Below are 18,695 nucleotides of genomic sequence, written 5' to 3' on the forward strand. Positions count from 1 at the left end.
TTTTATTTAAGGAAAGATTTATTGGTTGAATGTGGTTTTCTGTTTTGTGTTTGGAGATTGACTGTATTTATAGACATCTTTTTTTCCCCCAGAAGTTCTGTTCTAAATTATTGAGAAATTGGGTGAACTTATTTTCTTGCTGAGGTGAACAAGCTTGAAGTTTTGAAAGTAAAGTGTACAGTCTTTTCTATATGGGAATGGGGGAATTTTCTAGACTTGATTAAAGTACTGTTGCTTAAGTTGTTAACGAGGATCTTCTTTCCCAATACTTAAAATGCCAATATTTTCAATTAAGGTGCTGTGAATAATTTCTCCTGCCCATTTTTTTTTCAGCTTTTTCATTCTTCTCCCAGTTGAGTTTTGAATTCTTGCTCTCTTTTGAGAGTCCCCCCTCCCCTTTTCTTTTTCCAGGAGGCAAGGACTCTCTACATAGCTTTTGTGATAACCCAGTTACAGAAAACAGTGGGATAGATGTTCAGATGTTATAACTTCTCTTTTTTGGCTGGGATGGGGTGGATGAGTAAAAAGAAAAATGAGTAAGTCAGTGAATATTGGCAGGTATTCTGAGATTCCCTCTGTTGTGTCATTTACCTTGGCACAGTTAAGTAACTGCTTATGATAAAGTTTTTCACACAGTCTCGGAAAATAAGGAGTTTCAAGTAATAATGTGGGTAACTGATTAGTATCCAGTATCCAACTAGTGGTGGTGTTCGATGGATTAATTGATTCTTAGAGAGTCTAGGAAATGTTGGAACAGTATAAATTCAAACTGCTATTACAGCAAAGTAAAAGTTGGAAAAATAAATAATTTAACTGACAGAAGAAACTTTAAGGGATAGACTAGATTTGGTTTTCTCTGTGGTCTTTCATTCTGAATACTAATTACTACTTGAACATATGTAAGGCTCAAGTGTTGTTTTATTAAAAATACAGTTGTGAAGTGGTTACGCAAATGAATTCAATTTAAATTTCTTGCCATGTAAATGTGTAGAAGGACTTACGGAGGTTTACTTTCAGTCTTGTTTTTTTTCTCATTTATAGTGATGAACCATTTTCATTATTATTGTTTGGACTTTTATTTTATTTAAGGACAGGAGTTAAATGTAAGTCCTGAGAAAAAACAAATGTTTCATATCACACTTATTTCAGAGTAAAGCTTAGTTGAGGCTATGTACAATAATCAGTTGTAAAAAGGTATTTTCATTCCTCCACAGTCCTTTTGGCTTATTTCTGTTGTCTTATTCAGTTTGCTGTGAATTTGTTTTTGTGGTGGGAAAATTAATTTGAGCTAAAATGTGTCAGAATTACTTAGCCAAAAATTACTGTATGTTGTCCCACAAAAAAAGCAGATACTACTTTTTTTTTTTTTTTCACTTCATATCGTGGATGTACTTATGTTTTCACCTTGTGGAATACTGAATCAAGTTTATACTCTTAGGATTTTAGAGTAGTGGTTTTCAGTCTTGGCTACATGTTGGAATCATGTTGGAAGATTTAAAAAATGATGATGCATGGGTCCTACCCACAAAAGATTGATTGATTGATTGATTGATTGCTTTGAGATGTGTCCTGTGCCTTAGTTCCTATATGCACTTAAGGCTAAGAGCTTCTATATTATAGAGACTCATGCACAATAACACTTTTTAAAATTAGCTGCTAAAAATTCTTGTCATATAGTCATAAGACTAATATATCATGAATGTTTAAAATTATATTCTTAAGTTTACCATGGCCATGTTAAAATGAGCAGTGTTAATAATACTACACATATTTTGAGAGGTGTTTACCACATTTGGCCAAAAGACCAAAAAGTTCAGCAGTTAACTGCCTAAAGTAACAAAGCAGGTAGAGAAATAATGTTTTCTTAGTTAGCTTAATAATATATATTTCAAGGGGATGGATAAGGCTCCAGTTAAAGTATTTACTGTTAGCAATATTTTTTTGTAAGCTGCTTTTGTAAATCTACAGTGTGCCTTCTAGCTTTTTTCTCTCACTCTCAAAACTGAAATAGGCTGGGTACAGTGGCTCATGCCTATAATGTCAGCATTTTGGGAGGCCAAGGTGGGAGGATTGTGAAGTTCAAGACCAGCCTGGGCAATAAAGTGAGATTTCCCTGTTTCTACAAAAAATAAAAAAATTAGTCTGGCACGGTGGCATGTGCCTGTAAACCCAGCTACTCAGGAGACTGAGGTGAGAGGATTATTTAATTCCAGGAGGTAAGAGTCTGCAGTGAGCTGTGGTCTTGCCACTGCACTCTAGCCTGAATAGAAGCACTCTAGCCTCTATCAAAAAAGAAAAACAAAAACCTGAAACAGATGTTTAAAGTTGCATGTACAAATGTTATTAATGTAGATTTATTTCAGTATTTGGTTGAATTGAATAGTTAATATTTACTAAAGCTGCATGATTAAGAGTTTCTTTAGGTAATTTCACATATATTATTGTTGTATTCATTAGGCTATGATAGGAAGTCCAGTTAGGTTTAAGCTGATATTTAATGTTTTACTCAGAATAATTTATGTCACTTGGAGAGAGGCTGATGGCTATCTTCTTATTTCAGCATATTTGGATATGGAAAAATTAATTAAACCAAAATTCTCATATGATTTTGGAAATAATGACTATTGAAAACATACTGGGGACTGAGCACTGTGGCTTGCACCTGTAATCCTAGCTAGCCCTTTGAGAGGCCAAGGCAGTAGGGTTGCTCAGGCCAGGAGTTTAAGACCAGCCTGGGCAGCATAGCAAGACCCCATCTCTACAAAATATACAAAAATTTACAAGGTGTGGTGGCATGTGCTTCTGGTCCCAGCTACTTGGGGAGCTGAGATGGGAGGATAAGTTGAGCCCAGGAAGCGTAGTGAGCCAAGATGGTGCCACTGCACTCCATCATGGGTGACAGAAAAAGACCTGGTCTTAAAAATAGAAAACACATTAAGTAGAAAAGCTGCTCATGAACCGTTTAAATGACGTGTGGCCCAAACATCTGTAGTATGCTGTAGAACTTGGAAAAAATGATATTAAGGATAATTTTAGAAGCATCTTCATGAATAATTACTGATCAAGGCCAATTCTTGGCAAAATTATGTCATTGGCTTGTATTTGGTCCTTGCCTGTTTTCTGGAGACCCTCCTACTCTGTCCCTAATGCTGTGACACTTCCCTTCCATTCTTCTCTGAAGTATCTGGATTTGTCTTCCTGTAAATTGTATAATATTCCTCTACTTTTTCTTCTACTTGACCAAAATCTTTTCTTAGCCTTGGAGTTTTTATTCTTGGGGAGGGGCTGGCAGGTTGAGAGACAAAGCATTTATACCATTTTCTCCCTGATTATTTAACCATAAGCCTCTGTACCTACCACTTGGCTTTATTAAATATAAGTATATTTCTACATTTAGAAAAAAAATTACAGCTATATCAAAGCCCCTGGTACTTGCCACTGAACCTATTTTTCTCCCTTCTGCTCACAGGTAATTGCCAGGCTGAATTTATCTTTCTCAGAAACGTTTTCAGAAACCAAGTCAATCTTTTAAGTAATAATTCAAAATGAGTGAAATTTGGGAGGGAAATGTTTATGAGCAGAAGCTTAATACTGTACTTAGAGGTTATAAATAGTTGATAAAACCAGTTCTGCATCTGGATTGTTTTCATCCTTCTGTGTTTGACTATTGAGTACTAATTGTTTAAAGACTTTCCTGTTAAAAAAATTGAAAATGCTTGCAAACCTAGGCTATAAGGAGACACAAAGGATTAATTCTACTTTGTTAAAGTCTACTAATGTGTGTTGTAATGTGATTATGGCTTGTAGACAAGGAACCATTGGATGAACAGAATTCAGTGTTTATAGAACTAGATTGTTGGCAGGCACACTTAACTACTGCCAGCATCACTCAAACCAGCCAACTCTTTAATCTTTAGTAAATTGTCAAATTAGAGATTAGTCTCTTTAAATTTTAGGTAATGAATAGAATTCATTTAGATGTTCGTTTACAATGCAGTTAAAATAGGCTATCTCAGATAATCTTTGTTCTATTTGGTTTAGATTAAAAGTGCCAAAGGAATGCTGAAGAGGATGGAACAAGAGTATAAAAGTTTTTTAGAGAGTAGAACAGAGAACATAAACAGTTTTGGAGTTCTAAATCTAAAATTATTTCAGAAATAATGAAAATATCTTGTATTATTTCTGAGAAAATCAACTCTTTTTGGGGTACTTTTTCTAGAGCACTGATCAGCTATTTTTGGCAAATGAAAAAGGATCCAAGCGTTGGGGCAGAGACAGAGATTTCCTATTTTAAGTTGAGGCAATGAATAACTCCTTGCCCCTACTCTAATATCTCTAAGAAGAAATAAGCTTTTCTTCATTGATAAGGTAAAATTAGTTTTATTCCCAGTTTATTTAAAACACTACCATCACCACCACCACCACCACCTCAACCTCAACTCTTCCCCCAAATTGACTTTGTGTCTGAACTCTAGTCAATGATTCCTTTATATTTTTGTATCTGTTAAGCTTGAAAACCACATGTCATCCTTGATTTTTTTCCCCTTTATATCCAGTCACTTACCAGACTTTCTGGATCTGTTTTCTTAGGGCTTGCTTTAAGCCTTATGTTTCATAACAAACATGATATATTACTGGTTTCTTTCAGCTTTAAAATATTATGTCCTTTAAGATCTAAAATTAAATGTTGAAATGTAAAATTTAAAGACTTGTCAAAAGAATGTTAATAACTTTTTTTTAAAAGTACTGATTTTAGATTGGATCTCCTAAATATAAAATCATCCTAAAAATTAAGAGTAAGACATTTAGAATTTTATACTAAGTGTAAAGTCTTAGTATAACAAATACATCATTGGGTATTTATTATTATTGTTTAAATGTCTGATACTGAGCTTTATGGAGAAAATATATTGGATTCTAATTGAAGTGACAAGAAATTTATTGTAATATCCTAACCAGCATCTAGGCAACTAGGACCCTTCAGCTACTGGCATTGAGCAAACTTAATTCCAAAATAGATAGAAATTTTGAATTAAAATTCTTTTTAGGCGGGATGCAGTGCCTCATGCAGTTTTTTTTTTTTTTTAAGACAAGAGTTTTACTCTTGTTGCCCAGGCTGGAGTGAAATGGCTCACTGCAACATCACCTCCTGGGTTCAAGCGATTCTCCTGCCTCAGCCTCCCGAGTAGCTGGGATTACAGACATGTACCACCACGCTTAGCTAATTTTGTATTTTTAGTAGAGACGGGGTTTCTCCATGTTGGCCAGGCTGGTCTTAAACTCCTGACCTCAGGTGATCTGCCCACCTCGGCCTTCCAAAGTGCTGGGATTACAGGTATGAGCCACTGCACCCAGCTGCCTCACACTTTTAATCCCAGCACTTAGGAGGCTGAGGCTAGGGCTGGAGCTGATGGATCACTTGAGACTAGAAGTTTGAGACCGGCCTGGGGAACATGGCAAAACCTTGTCTCTACAAGAAGTACAAAAATTAGCCAGGTGTTGTGACAGTTACCTATGTTTCCAGCTACTTGCAAAGCTGAAGTGGGAAGATCTGAGCCCTGGGAGGTTGAAAGTACAGTGAACAGTGATTACACTACTGTACTCCAGCCTGGGCAAAACTAGACCCTATCTCAAAAAAAAAAAAAAAAAAAAATTCTGGCTGTGACTATCACTAGCCAGTGCTAGTCCCAGCACTTTGGGAGGCCAAGGCAGGCAGATCACCTGAGATCAGGAATTTGAGACCAGACTAGCCCACATGGTGAAACCCTGCCTCTACTAAAAATACAAAAATTAGCTGGGCATGGTGGCGGGTGCCTGTTATCTCAGTTGCTTGGGAGGCTGACGCAGGAGAATTGCTTGAATCCTGGAGGTGGAGGTTGCAGCAAGCCAAGACTTCACCATTGCACTCCAGCCTGGGTCACAAGGGTAAAACTCTGTCTCAAAAAAAAGAGAATTCTTTTAAAAGTCAACTTGAAGCATTAATGTTTGTTACTTATTTCCTTTGTGGCGGGTGGGGGTCGATAAACAGTAAGAGATAATAATGTGTAGGTTGGTCTTATGCAAATACCATAAAATTAAGAAAAAAAATATTTGATAATGGCAGACGTACAGAAGAATTGATAGGAACCATAAAGTTTAGAAGACAGGAACTTTTGAGGATATAACTTCTGATGTAGAGTGGGTGATAAATTTGAGTAGATAACTTAGAAAATGTTAAATGCCAGATTAACAAATTTTTTTTAGCCTAGTGATTTTAAAAAATTGACATGTTTTTCTTTTCTTTTTGAGACAGAGTCTCACTCTGTTGCCCAGGCTGGAGTTCAGTGGCATGATCTTGACTTACTGCAACCTCTCTTTCCTGGGTTCCAGCAATTCTCATGCCTCAGCCTCCTGAGTAGCTGGTATAATAGGTGTGCACACCATGCCCGGCTCATCTTTGTATTTTTAGTAGAGACAGGACTTCACCATGTTGGCCAGGCTGGTCTTGAATTCCTGACCTGAAGTGATTCACCACCTTGGCCTCTCATAGTGCTGGGATTACAGAGAATAATATCTGTATTACTCTCTGTGAGCCACTGTGCCCTGCCAAAATTGACTTGTTTTTCTAAATGCTGTCTTCCTGTTTTTTTGTTTTTGTAATTTTAGTAGAGGTGGGGTTTCACTGTGTTGCCCAGGCTGGTTGCGAATTACTGAGCTCAGACAATCTGCTGGCCTTGGTCTCCTAAAGTGCTAGGATTACAGGTGTGAGCTACCACACCCTGCCGGAAATTTTATTCTTAATGGTAAAAAGGATATTTGCTTGAAGAAAATGCTGTAGTAAGCCTTTTTTTCTACTATAACTATCCCAGTTTCTAAATATGCATAGAACCATGAAAATAATATTTTTAATTTTCTAGGCCTTTTGCTTATGTTCTTAACTCAATTAACTCAAATTATCATGAAGCAACTCCTGTGTATACTAGATACTCCGCTGTTTTTACCACACTTTTCATTGTACGTTTAGCTTCAAATGTAAGATTCATTTCTTTGGCCTATTTCTAATTTCCACCCTGCTATATTCTACCTTTTATGAAGCCAGTGTGTATTATCTCTTAAATCCCTCTAAATTTTCTTGGGGGTTAGTATGTTTCCCTTTGATCACACCAGCAGGCACCAGGGGTCAGACTGACTTTGAAAAAAGCAGGTATTTGAAGTTCTCTTGAAGGAACATGGGATTTTATTAAGGATTTTAAGAATGGTTAGGAATTTGATGAGGAAAATTCAGGCAGAGAAGACGGCATGATCTAAGGTGTGAAAATAGAATGCTCAATGTAGCAAATGGGATATGGCAGAAATATAGAATATTGTTGGGATATAGTAGGGGATATCATTGGGAAGATGGAGAAAAGATTGTTTAAATTAGTTTCAGGTCATTTAGTAATGTCTATCATTTATTGAATGCTTACTGCATATCCAACCCTGTTAGCCTCTATATGAAAAAATCTAATTATGTCAAAACAGTTTTGTGTGGCTGATATTATTCTCTGAAGAAATTGGGATTTAGGGAGACTAAATAGGTTATAAGAGTCACAAAGCTAATAGATGAGATTTGATTCCACAACTCTTTTAAAATATGCTGCCATCATTAGTGTCTTTATGTGATTAATTGCTTTGCAGTGACCTCTAGATTCTATACAAGAAGAAATTTACAACAATCTTGAACTTGTACTTATAGACCAGGTGATTAGTTTAACAGGGAAGAACCATGATTATGAATGTGACAGGCATCAGAAGAACTTCAAATATGAATCCGATACTAATATAAATATGAACTGATGGCCTGAAAAAGACTGCACATTTATTTTGGATAACAAAAATAATTTCTTGGCCAGGTGTGGTGGCCCATGCCTATAATCCCAGCACTTTGGGAGGCCGAGGCAGGGGGATCACAAGGTCAAGGGATCGAGCCCATCCTGGTCAATATGGTGAAACCCCATCTCTACTAAAAATACAAAAAATTACCTGGGCATGGTGGCGCATGCCTGTAATCCCAGCTACTCAGGAGGCTGAGGCAGGAGAATTGCCTGAACCCAGGAGGCGGAGGTTGCGGTGAGCCAAGATTGCGCCATTGCACTCCAGCCTGGGTAACAAGCGAAACTCCATCTCAAAAAAAAAAAAATAATAATAAAAAATAAAAATAAAACAACTTCTTGATATCTGAGGTTCTTTAACACAAAATTAAGTCTCTGGAACAAATGCTGAAAGCTTTATGTTTGAAGAGGTCTTTGTCACTCGAAGTCTTAAGTATTTGACAGTTTAGGTCTGGGCCAAAGAAACATTGGTGTTTACTAATAATATGGTTGTCTATTTTAGCACCTTAAATTTAGAAGTTGGCTTTTATGTGTTAAAAAAATTTTTTAATCCAAATGTAGCATTGTTTATGTCTTAGATGAATGCCAGACTGATATGTTTTTGTTATTATTGTTTAGTTTGATAGTCTCATAATGTTTTCCATTGAACTGCAACAATTTTAGTAACTAGTAGCATGTGACTTAAGAATTTTAGAGTTGAAAGGATCTTAGTGATTGTCCAGTGAAGTCTTCTTGCTGTACAGATAAGGCAAATGAGACACTTTTGAATTAGACGAATGTGGCTCCAATTACTTATTCAATTAATGCTGTTAGTACTAGGATTAGAACTCTTTTTACCAAATTGCACTACTTCCAGTGTTTATGACAGAGTATATGTAGATCACCACCATAACAGTACATGATTCTGTTACTGGTTATGACACTGGCTTGCCTACGTAATGGTCTTAGCTGGTTGAGATATAGGTGGTCACGTAACAGAATCTCTTGGAATTCTTTTTATAAAATATATATACTGACCCCTCTTTGAAATCCACTTGGCTGAAGAGACTGTCATATTAAGAACATCTTTAATCAATAAGCACAGGCCCCTCTGGGAAGAAAAATATGCAAAATATTCTTGTGTCTAGAAAATACATAGTTTAATAACCTAATCAATGCACATAATATTGCAGATGTGTACCGTAAAGCTATCCTTTCCCCTGTTCACTAACAAAAGACATTTGATTCAGTTACCACATATGTTCTGAAAAACTGTTGGTAAAAGACTTAAACTTGTGAGGCCTCTTATTTTTTCATATTATTATTTTTGTGGATGTACAAATTCTCCTTGTCAAGAATTGTGAAGGGTCTGAGATTTTATTGCAAGCTAATAAATAAGCTTACCACAGTTTCTTGGTTAACTGAAGGTAAGAAGACATGAGTATCAGCATTTTTTTGCACCAGTTTCCTGAGCTCCAGCTACCATAGAGTGACATGAAGTGGGCTGGATGACACCTACACATGCATGGGATGCATTATTGGACAGGAACCTTAAGTTGAGGGAGCCCACATTTTTGCTCCAGAGGGAGACATACTCTCTATCTTCCAAAGTTTTTGTTAAAGGACCACCCTTGAAAAGATAGTCTGGAGCAAAGAGCATGTTCCCAACTTGCAGGCCATGCAGAAATGTGAGAGACCAATGGATAATTGTCTCCAAAAATAGTCATCATATTATATTAGACCAATGAGGTCATTATTTATTCTCAATGTCAATGAAATACATTCAGAAAGTCTTAGTGTGTCAGGAATGTGACCTCTGTGCACTTTGTTTTTAATTCCGGGAAAACATCTGTTGTTTGCATATTAAGTAATATGCAATATGGCCTTGTTTAGTATAGTAATATGAAAGTTAACTTGCTTTAGTTTTGAGGAAGGGTGTTCTGGTTAATTGAATTTCCTTTTAAATATTTAAATTCCTTTATGCCAAATGGGCATACTCTGTTCATTTTTCCCAAGCTTTTTTTTAAGTCAAAACATGTATCTTCCATGTTTTAATTTCAGCAAATACTTAACATTGTGCCTATCATGGGCCAGATAGTGTATGTTAGCCAGGTGTATAGATAAGAAACATTGTGCATTCATTTATTTAGAGTTATTATATGCTGGGTGTGTTTGTATTTCTTTAATCCTCTCACCAAACCTGTGCCATTTGAGGGAAGGAGGCACAAGGTAAGCTAAATGTTAGAAGGATGTTCCTGGGAGAGCAAATAGCATGTGCAAAGGGTTTGGAGAAGATGGGATAGGTAGAAAAGCACATCCCAAGAAGAAGAGGAATATATATGAACATTCAGAAGGCAGAAGAATGTAGGTTGTGAGTACTTCATGATACTGATATTAACCTATTTTTAAAACTGAACTTCCAAATTTAAACTATTGAGGTTTTTGCAAAGTATACCCTGTCAGGGAGTGAAGTTCAGATTTCATGGATCTATGGTTGTGCTTACCATATATGAAGCCTTCCATGAAGACTTCCCAAATCTCTAGAAACAAACAAACAAAAAATGTATTTTTTGGGGGGTGCAGAGGGAGAAAAATCTTACTATATATCTTTTAGGGATAGAATGCTACAGTATAAGAAGTATCTTTTTTTGAGAAGACTGCATATGAGTTTGCTGGGGCTTTTTTCATTAGTTACATTTATTTGTATAGAGACCAGGTCTTGCTATGTTGCTCAAGCAGGAGTGCAGTAGCTATTCATGGGCATGATCATAGTGTACTGCAGCCTGGAATTTCTGGGCTCAAGCAAACCTTCCACTTCAGCTCCTGAGTCTAGCTGGGACTACACACCTGTATACCACTGTGCCTGCCAAGTTTGCTGTTTAAAGCATATAGCGTTCATTCTTTTTTTTTTTTTTTTTGAGACGGAGTTTTGCTCTTGTTACCCAGGCTGGAGTGCAATGGTGCGATCTCGGCTCACATGGCGACCTCCACCTCCTGGGTTCAGGCAATTCTCCTGCCTCAACCTCCTGAGTAGCTGGGATTACAGGCATGTACCACCATGCCCAGCTAATTTTTTGTATTTTTAGTAGAGACGGGGTTTCACCATGTTGACCAGGATGGTGTCGATCTCTTGACCTCGTGATTCACCCGCCTCAGCCTCAGTAATGACATTTTCAAAGTAGATCTATTTAATCAGACCTCTATATTTGCTTTATGGCTAGAATTGTGGTTTGGTTTTTCGCCTGAAAAATTTATCACTTCCTCTAGTCACAATATGGTCTATATTCTTAAACTGTCCAGTGACGTTAGAAATTAATGTGCCATTTATTTTTAATTAGAATAGTAAATGTGTTGCTACATTCAAAAATAGTCTAACAATTAGAAGTTTCCATTAGCTATTGACTTTCTCTAACTTAGGTTTTACTGTTATTAAAATTTTTAGGACAAAAATGTAGATTACGTTAACATTTTAGGTGGCCCTTGTTTTTCTAAATATACCTTGTTCAAGAGAACTCTGCTATAATTGATTACATGAGTAATTTCATTATAAAAAATTTTTCAAAAAGGTTTGTTTAGAGAGTCATAGCAAGGCTTAAATGAGAGTCTACATAAAGTACCTGTTATATGGCCTACAGAAAGTTCTCAAAGTGATAGTTGCTACTTTTACCATATTATTATTTTAAAAAGCTGATTAAGTTTCTGTTACATGTATTTGGATTTAGGTAGAAAATTTTCCTTAAAAAATGATTAAAATTTTTTATTTTATTTGTTTTTCTTGAGAGGGAGTCTTGCTCTGTTGCCCATGTTGGAGTGCAGTGTCATGATCTCAGCTCACTATAACCTCTGCCTCTGGGTTCAGTGATTCTCTCACCTCAGCCTCCCAAACAGATGGGTTACAGGTGATGCCGCCACGCCTGGCTAATTTTTGTATTTTTAGTAGAGACAGGGTTTTGCCATGTTGGCCAGGCTGGTATCAAACTCCAGACTTCAAGTGATCCGCCTGCCTCGGCCTCCCAAAGTGTGATTACAGGCGTTAGCCACCATACTCAGCTGAGAATCTTCACTTTAAATTTTTTATCAATTTTTGCATGGATGTCTCTACAGAAATACAATAAAATTAGCTGGGCCTGGTGGCATGTACCTGTAGTCCCAGCTACTCGGGAGGCTGAGGCAGGAGAATTGCTTGAGTCCGGGAGGCAAAGGTTGCTGTGTGCCGAGATTGAGCCACTGCACTCCATCCTGGGTGACAGAGCGAGACTTTTGTCTCAGAAAACAAAAGAAAAAAAAAAGATTCTCTAAGCTTGCACTGTTCAATTCAGTAGCTACTTTCCGTATGCGGTTGTTTGAACATAAAGTAAATTAAACATTCTGTTCTTTGGTTCTACTAACCACATTTCAAGTTCTCAAATAGCCACGTGTGGCTAGTGGTCCCTGTTGATGATGCAGAATATTTTCATCTCTGTGGAAACTTTTGTTGGACACTATTGTTCTAAGCTAATGTTTTTTAGTTTTATCCCCAATTGTTAGACTCCTTTTATCATAACATTTAAAATAGAGTACCATGTAAAAAGATAGTGAGATGCAGTTGTGCTTTTCAGGAGATGCAGAATCTACTTCATTTAACCTCCCATGGCCTTCAGAACACAGGGCATTTGTTGAAACCGGTGAAACTGGTCATTTGTTCTTTGTTTTAAACAACTAATAAATGTAGAAGGAATTATAAAACATACACAAATAGAAAAAGCACTGTAGAAACATTTGATTAAGATAAGATGCTGAAAGAGTCTTGGGATAGGATTTGGAGAAATCTGGCCAGTTTAACTTAATGATCAAACTTAACATTATGAGACAAACTGACATTGTATATTCTTTGATGTGGTGCACTGAGAAGAATACAACTTCACCTGTGTGGTACTTAATGCCATTTTATTATTATTTTTATTTTTTTGCCAAAACTTATTGAAGAAATAGTAAGACAGTTCTAAATAGGAAATCTTCATGTTTTGGACCATTCAAAAATGTTAGTAGTTGGTATCATGAAAGACTAGATAGATAGATGATAGATGATTGATAGAAAAGTTAAAGGTGAGGCATGGAAATTAACTGTATTGTGTGATGTATCCTGCATTGGGTCTTGAACAAGGGGACAAAACACATCTAAAGGATATTATTAGGATGATTGGAGAAATTTTAGAATGGATATGGATGATGTAATATGACTATTACATTTTCTGAGTGATAATTTTTTGTGATTATATAGGGAAATGCTCTTGTTAATGGGGGCACATGTTGACATATTTAGGAGTGAAATGTCATGCTGCAAGTAGCATTCAAATTGTTAAAAAAAAATTGTGTCTGTGCAAGTAAGTGTAAACAGAGAAAGCAAATTAGCAAAATGTCAACAATTGGTCAGTCCAAGTTTTTTCAGTCTTTTTCTAATATTTAAGGTATTTTCACCGCTGCCTCTCCTTCACCCAAGAACTAATCATGTACCTTTGGGGGCAATATTTGCCCCCATCGAGACTGAATAATTTAGATGAAGAATGAATAACGTACTTCATTGTACTTTTTTGCAGCCTTTTAGTAGGTTTGAAGTTTTCAATGTAAAGTCAGTAAAAGAAATTACCTCTTTATTCTGTTTGCTTAGCAGGCAGTTTCAGGAAAAGCCCCTCCCTCTTTCCTGCTAAATGATTGCAATACAATGATCTGTCAAGTTTCTACAGTCCTTTCCAGAGAATTTGGTATAGAGCTGAACTTCTGATAGAGTGTCAGTTGGATTAACCAAGTAGTAGGACAACAGGCATTTAGCAAGGAAGCAACATAATAAATTCAGCCAGAATTTATTAGATGTACATACTTCATATTTATTCTTTCCTTTTATGGCAAACTGGAAATGCATTTGAAAAACATTTACATATAAGTTCTCTAGCAGCACTCTCCCTCATCCCCCCTGTACGTACTCTGTTTTAAAGCTAAACAACTACAGGTAGACTCAATTGGAGACTGCCTGTTTCTGCCTTCTTAACATTCTGGTGACCACCTGGATTCAGATATTTGTTACAAATACAGGCATATTTCAGAGATATTTTGGGTTCAATTCCAGAGCATCGAAATAAAGCAAATAATGCAGTAAAGGAATTCACATGAATATTTTGACTTCTTAGTGCATATAAAACTTATGTTTGCACTATGCTATAGTCTATTAAGTGTACAGCAGCATTATGTATTAAAAAATGCACATACCTAAGTTAAAATGTACCTTATTGCTAAAAAAAAATGCTAACAATCATCTGAGCTTTCAGTGAGTTGTAAATTTTTTGCCCATAATAGGATGTTGTATTAAATTTAATGGCTGCTGACTAATCAGAGTGGAGGGTAGAGGTGGGAGTGACTGGCAATTTCTTAAAATAAAACAACAATGAGGTTTAAATTTCTCTGTAACAAACAATGCTGTTTGATTTTACCCACAGTAGAACTTCTTTCAAAATTGGAGTCAATCTCAAACCCTGATGCTGCTTTATCAACTAAGTTTGTGGGATATTCCATGCCCTTTGTTGTCATTTCAACAATGTTGACAGCATCTTCACCAGGAGAAGATTTCATCTCAAGAAACCACTTTCTTTGCTCATCCCTAAGAAGCAGCTCCTCATTCGTTCAAGTTTTGTAATGAAATTGAGACAGTCTTGCTCTGTTGCCCAGGCTGGAGTGCAGTAGTGCGGTCTTGGCTCACCTCTGCTTTCTGGGCTCAATTGATTCTCCTCCCTCAGCCTCCTGAGTAGCTGGGATTACAGGTGTGCACCATCATGCCCAGAAAATTTTTATATTTTTAGTAGAGATGGGGTTTCACTGTGTTGGCCAGGCTGATCTTGAACTCCTGGTCTCAAATGATCCACCTGCCTTGGCCTCCCAAAGTTCTGAGATTACAGGCATGAGCCAGGATGTCCAGCCAAATAATAAAACTTGAAAGTCAGAATTACTCCTTGTTCCACGGGTTGCAGAATAGATGTTATGTTAGCAGGCATGAAAACTTTAATCTCATTCTATTCTTCATCATTGACAGTGCACCTAGTCACTTGTGATTATTTAGGGAAACTAACTAGATAATCACAAGTGACTAGGTGCATTGTCAATGAGCAGTAACATTTTGAAAGGAATCTTTTTTTCCTGAGGAATAGGTCTCAACAGTGGACTTAAAATAGTCAGTAAACCGGGTTGTAAACAGATGTGCTGTGAGGTAGTCTTTGTGTTCCATTTATACATCACAGGCAGAGTTGATTTAGTATAATTCTTTTTTTTTTTTTTTTTTGAGATGAGTCTCACTCTCACCCAGTCTGTAGTGCAGTGGCACGGTTTTGGCTCACTTCAGCCTCTGCCTCCCAGGTTCAAGTGATTCTCCCACCTCAGCCTCCCAAGCAGCTGGGATTACAGGTGCGTGCCACCACACCTAGCTAATTTTTGTATTTTTAGTAGTCAGGGTTTTACCATATTAACCAGGCTGGTCTCAAAATCCTGACCTCAGGTGATCCACCGCCTCAGCCTCACCCTCCAAAGTGCTGGGATTACAGGCATGAGCCACCAGGCCTGGCCTGAAATAATTATTTTAACAGATGACATATTTATATTTTTATTTTAGTTTTTGAGATGGAGTCTCGCTCTGTTCCCCAGGCTGGAGTGCAGTGGCGCAGTCTTGGCTCACTGCAACCTTTGCCTCTCAGGTTCAAGCAGTTTTCCTGCCTCAGCCTCCCAAGTAGCTGGGATTGCAGGTGTGTGCCACCATACCGGCTGATTTTTGTATTTTTAGTAGAGACGAGTTTCACCATGTTAGCCAGGCTGGTCTCAAACTCCTGACCTCAAGTGATCCACCTGTCTCCGCCTCCAAAAATGCTATGATTACAAGGGTGAGCCACCACACCTGGCCAATTTAGCATAATTCTTAAGGGCCCTAGGAATTTTTGTATGGTAAATGAGCATTGGCTTCAACTTAAAGTCACCAGCTGTCTTAACTTCCTGATAAGAGTCAGGTTGTTCTTTGAAGCCAGATATTGACTTCTCTATAGCTATGAAAGTCCTAGATGCCATTTTCTTCCAATACAAGCCTGTTTCATCTATATGGAAAATCTGTTGTTTATTGTAGCCACCTTCACCAAGCATCCTAGCTAGATCTAGATAACTTCTTGCAGCTTCAGCATCTGCACTTGTTGCTTCACCTTGCACTTTTATATTATGAAGATGGCATCATTCTTTAAACCTATACTAGCTTCATACTTTACTTCTGCAGCTTCCTCACTTCTCTCAGCCTTCATGGAATTGAAGAGTTGAGCATTTGCTCTGGAGTTAGGCTTTGACTTAAGGAATGTTGTGCGGCAAGTTTTATCTTCTATCCAGGTCACTTAAACTTTCTCCATTTCAGTAATAAGGCTGTTTCATTTTCTTATGGCGTGTACACTGGAGTGGCACTTTTAATTTCCTTCAAGAACTTTTCCTTTGCATTCTCAACTTGACTATTTGGCACAAGAGGCCTAGCTTTCAGTCTGTCTTGGCTTTCAGCATGCCTTTGATTTAAAGTGAGTGATGTGGAGACAGATAACTTGAGGTCAGGAGTTTGTGTCCAGCCTGGCCAACATGGTGAAATCCCATCTCTACTAAAAATACAGAAATTAGCTGGGCATGGTGGTGGGCACCTGTAATCCAGCTACTCAGGTGGCTGAGGCAAGAGAATCGCTTGAACCTGGGAGGCAGAGGTTGCAGTGAGTCAAGATTGCACCACTACACTCCAGCCTGGGCGACAGACTGAGACTCGTCTCAAAAAAAAAAAATTTTTTTTTAATGGAGTGAATGGAAATGTGGAACTCTTCCTTTCACTTGAGCACTTAGAGGCAATTTCAGGGGTTATTATTGGGCATAATTTCAATATTGTTGTATCCCAAGGAATAGGGCAGCCCAAGGAGAGTGGGAAAAATGGGGAATGGATGGTCTGCGGAGCAGTCAGAAGATACACAACTTTTATTAAGTTCACTGTTTTATGTGGGCATGGTTTGTGACACCCCAAAACAATTGAAATAGTAGTATTAAACATCACTGAGCATAGATCACCGTAACAGATATATGTTAATGAAAAAGTTTGAAATACCTTGAGAATTACCAAAATGTAACACAGAGACACAAAGTGGGCATGTACTGTTGGAGAAATGGTGCTGACGAACTTGTTCTGTGCAGGGTTTCCACAGACCTTCAATGTTTGTATTTGTTTATTTATTTTTATTTAAAAGGCAGTATCTGTGAAGTGCAGTGATGTGAAGCACAATAAAATGAAGAACCTACACCAAATATTACAGTGTGCACTGTATGCACTATAATATTTGGTGTAGGTTCTTGAATTGAGATTTTAAGATAAAAAGACATTGATTTGAGAATAACTTGTCCATGCTCAATGTTAACACATTGTAATAGGCTTACCAAATTGTTTAATTATACATTATTCAACTAATTATAAGTGTCCTGTATAGGATCAGTAACCAGTGTGAATTTTATTTGAGCTACTAATTCCTTTCCTCTGAGAAATTGTTGCTAATGATTCATTGGTTAGAATTGGCTAAGTGAAAGCCCCAGTCTATTTTGTTCCACTTTCTTCTCATGTATGTTATGTTGCAGGGCATTTTCAGGTTCCTTCTAAATCTTAGTGGGGAAAGATAGGATTAGGATGAAATATATATTCAGTGAGGAAAGAATAGAGTTTTATCATTAGGACAAAATATATATCAGAATAGGAAGGCCAGATGATAGGAACAGTTAGAGAATATATGCCGTCTCAAGAGTCTGAAATCCACTTGAGCCCAGGAATTCAAGACCAGCCTATGCAACATAATGAGACATCATCTCTACGAAAAGTTTTAAAAATTAGTCAGGTGTGGTGGCTCATGCCTGTAGTCCCAGCTACTCAGGAGGCTGAGATGGGAGAATCACTTGAATTGGAAGGTCAAGGCTACAGTGAGCCATGATCATGAGGTGAAATTTTGTATTTATGTAAAGTGAAATGTATAAATCTTAAATGTGCAGCTTGATAAATTTAAGCTATGAATTTCGTTCTTCATTTCTTTGTCTAAAGACAAAAATAATTTCTTAGAGGGGATGAAACTTTTCTTAGTGCTTATTTCTGAAATAAAATTTTAAAATGAGGCTTCAATATAGGGAAATATTAAGTGACATAGTGCAGGGATCCCCAACCTTGGGGCCACTGACTGGGCCACATGGCAGCAGGTGAGGCACCGGCCAGTGAGCCTTAGCGTCTGAGAGCAGCATTAGATTCTTATGGGAACGGGAACTCTATTGTGAACTTGCATGCAAGGAGGGATCTAGGTGGTGTTCCTTAAGAAAATCTAATCCGAGGTGGAACAGTTTTATTCCAAAAACATTCCTACCCACCTGCCATGGAGAAATTGTCTTCCACAAAACCTGTCTCTGGTGCCAAAAAGTTTGGGGATGGGTTTTACAGTATATCAAGTGAAATCTCAGGTCATGACACTGAGAAGCAGTTTTTAATGGGAGTGAAGGATGGGGAGCTAAATAAATAATCTCCATCCAAAAATAAAACTTAGAGTATGTAAACAATTGGACACTTTTTGGTTTCTTTTGGTTTCCTTCTAACCGAAATTTTAAAAAAATGGCCAGGCATGGTAGCTTACACCTGTAGTCCCAGTACTTTGGGAGGTTGAGGTGGGTGGATTGACTAAGTCCAGGAGTTTGGGACCAGCCTAGACAAGATGGCAAAACCCTCTTTATCAAAAATACAAAAAATTAGCTGCTCCTGAGTGGTACACACCTGTGGTCCCAGCTACTCAGGAGGCTACGGTGGGAGGATCACTGGAG

At 37.5% G+C, this 18,695-nt stretch overlaps 1 protein-coding gene across 3 annotated transcripts in view; it reads left to right on the top strand.

The window, feature by feature from the left end:
* The window catches only part of HS2ST1 (heparan sulfate 2-O-sulfotransferase 1), a 199,698-nt gene that overhangs the window by 23,480 nt on the left and 157,523 nt on the right, over window positions 1-18,695 (top strand). The window contains exon 1 of one of the 3 annotated variants that reach the window (XM_078332365.1): window positions 1-18,695. This exon is cut by the window's left edge and continues 22,659 nt beyond it; it is cut by the window's right edge and continues 19,801 nt beyond it. The exons of the other annotated variants lie outside the window; for them this stretch is intronic. The gene's annotated coding sequence lies outside the window, so the exon portion shown is untranslated. 3 annotated transcript variants of the gene reach the window in all.

Source organism: Callithrix jacchus, chromosome 7, assembly GCF_049354715.1.
Source record: "Callithrix jacchus isolate 240 chromosome 7, calJac240_pri, whole genome shotgun sequence".
Taxonomy (NCBI): domain Eukaryota; kingdom Metazoa; phylum Chordata; class Mammalia; order Primates; family Cebidae; genus Callithrix; species Callithrix jacchus.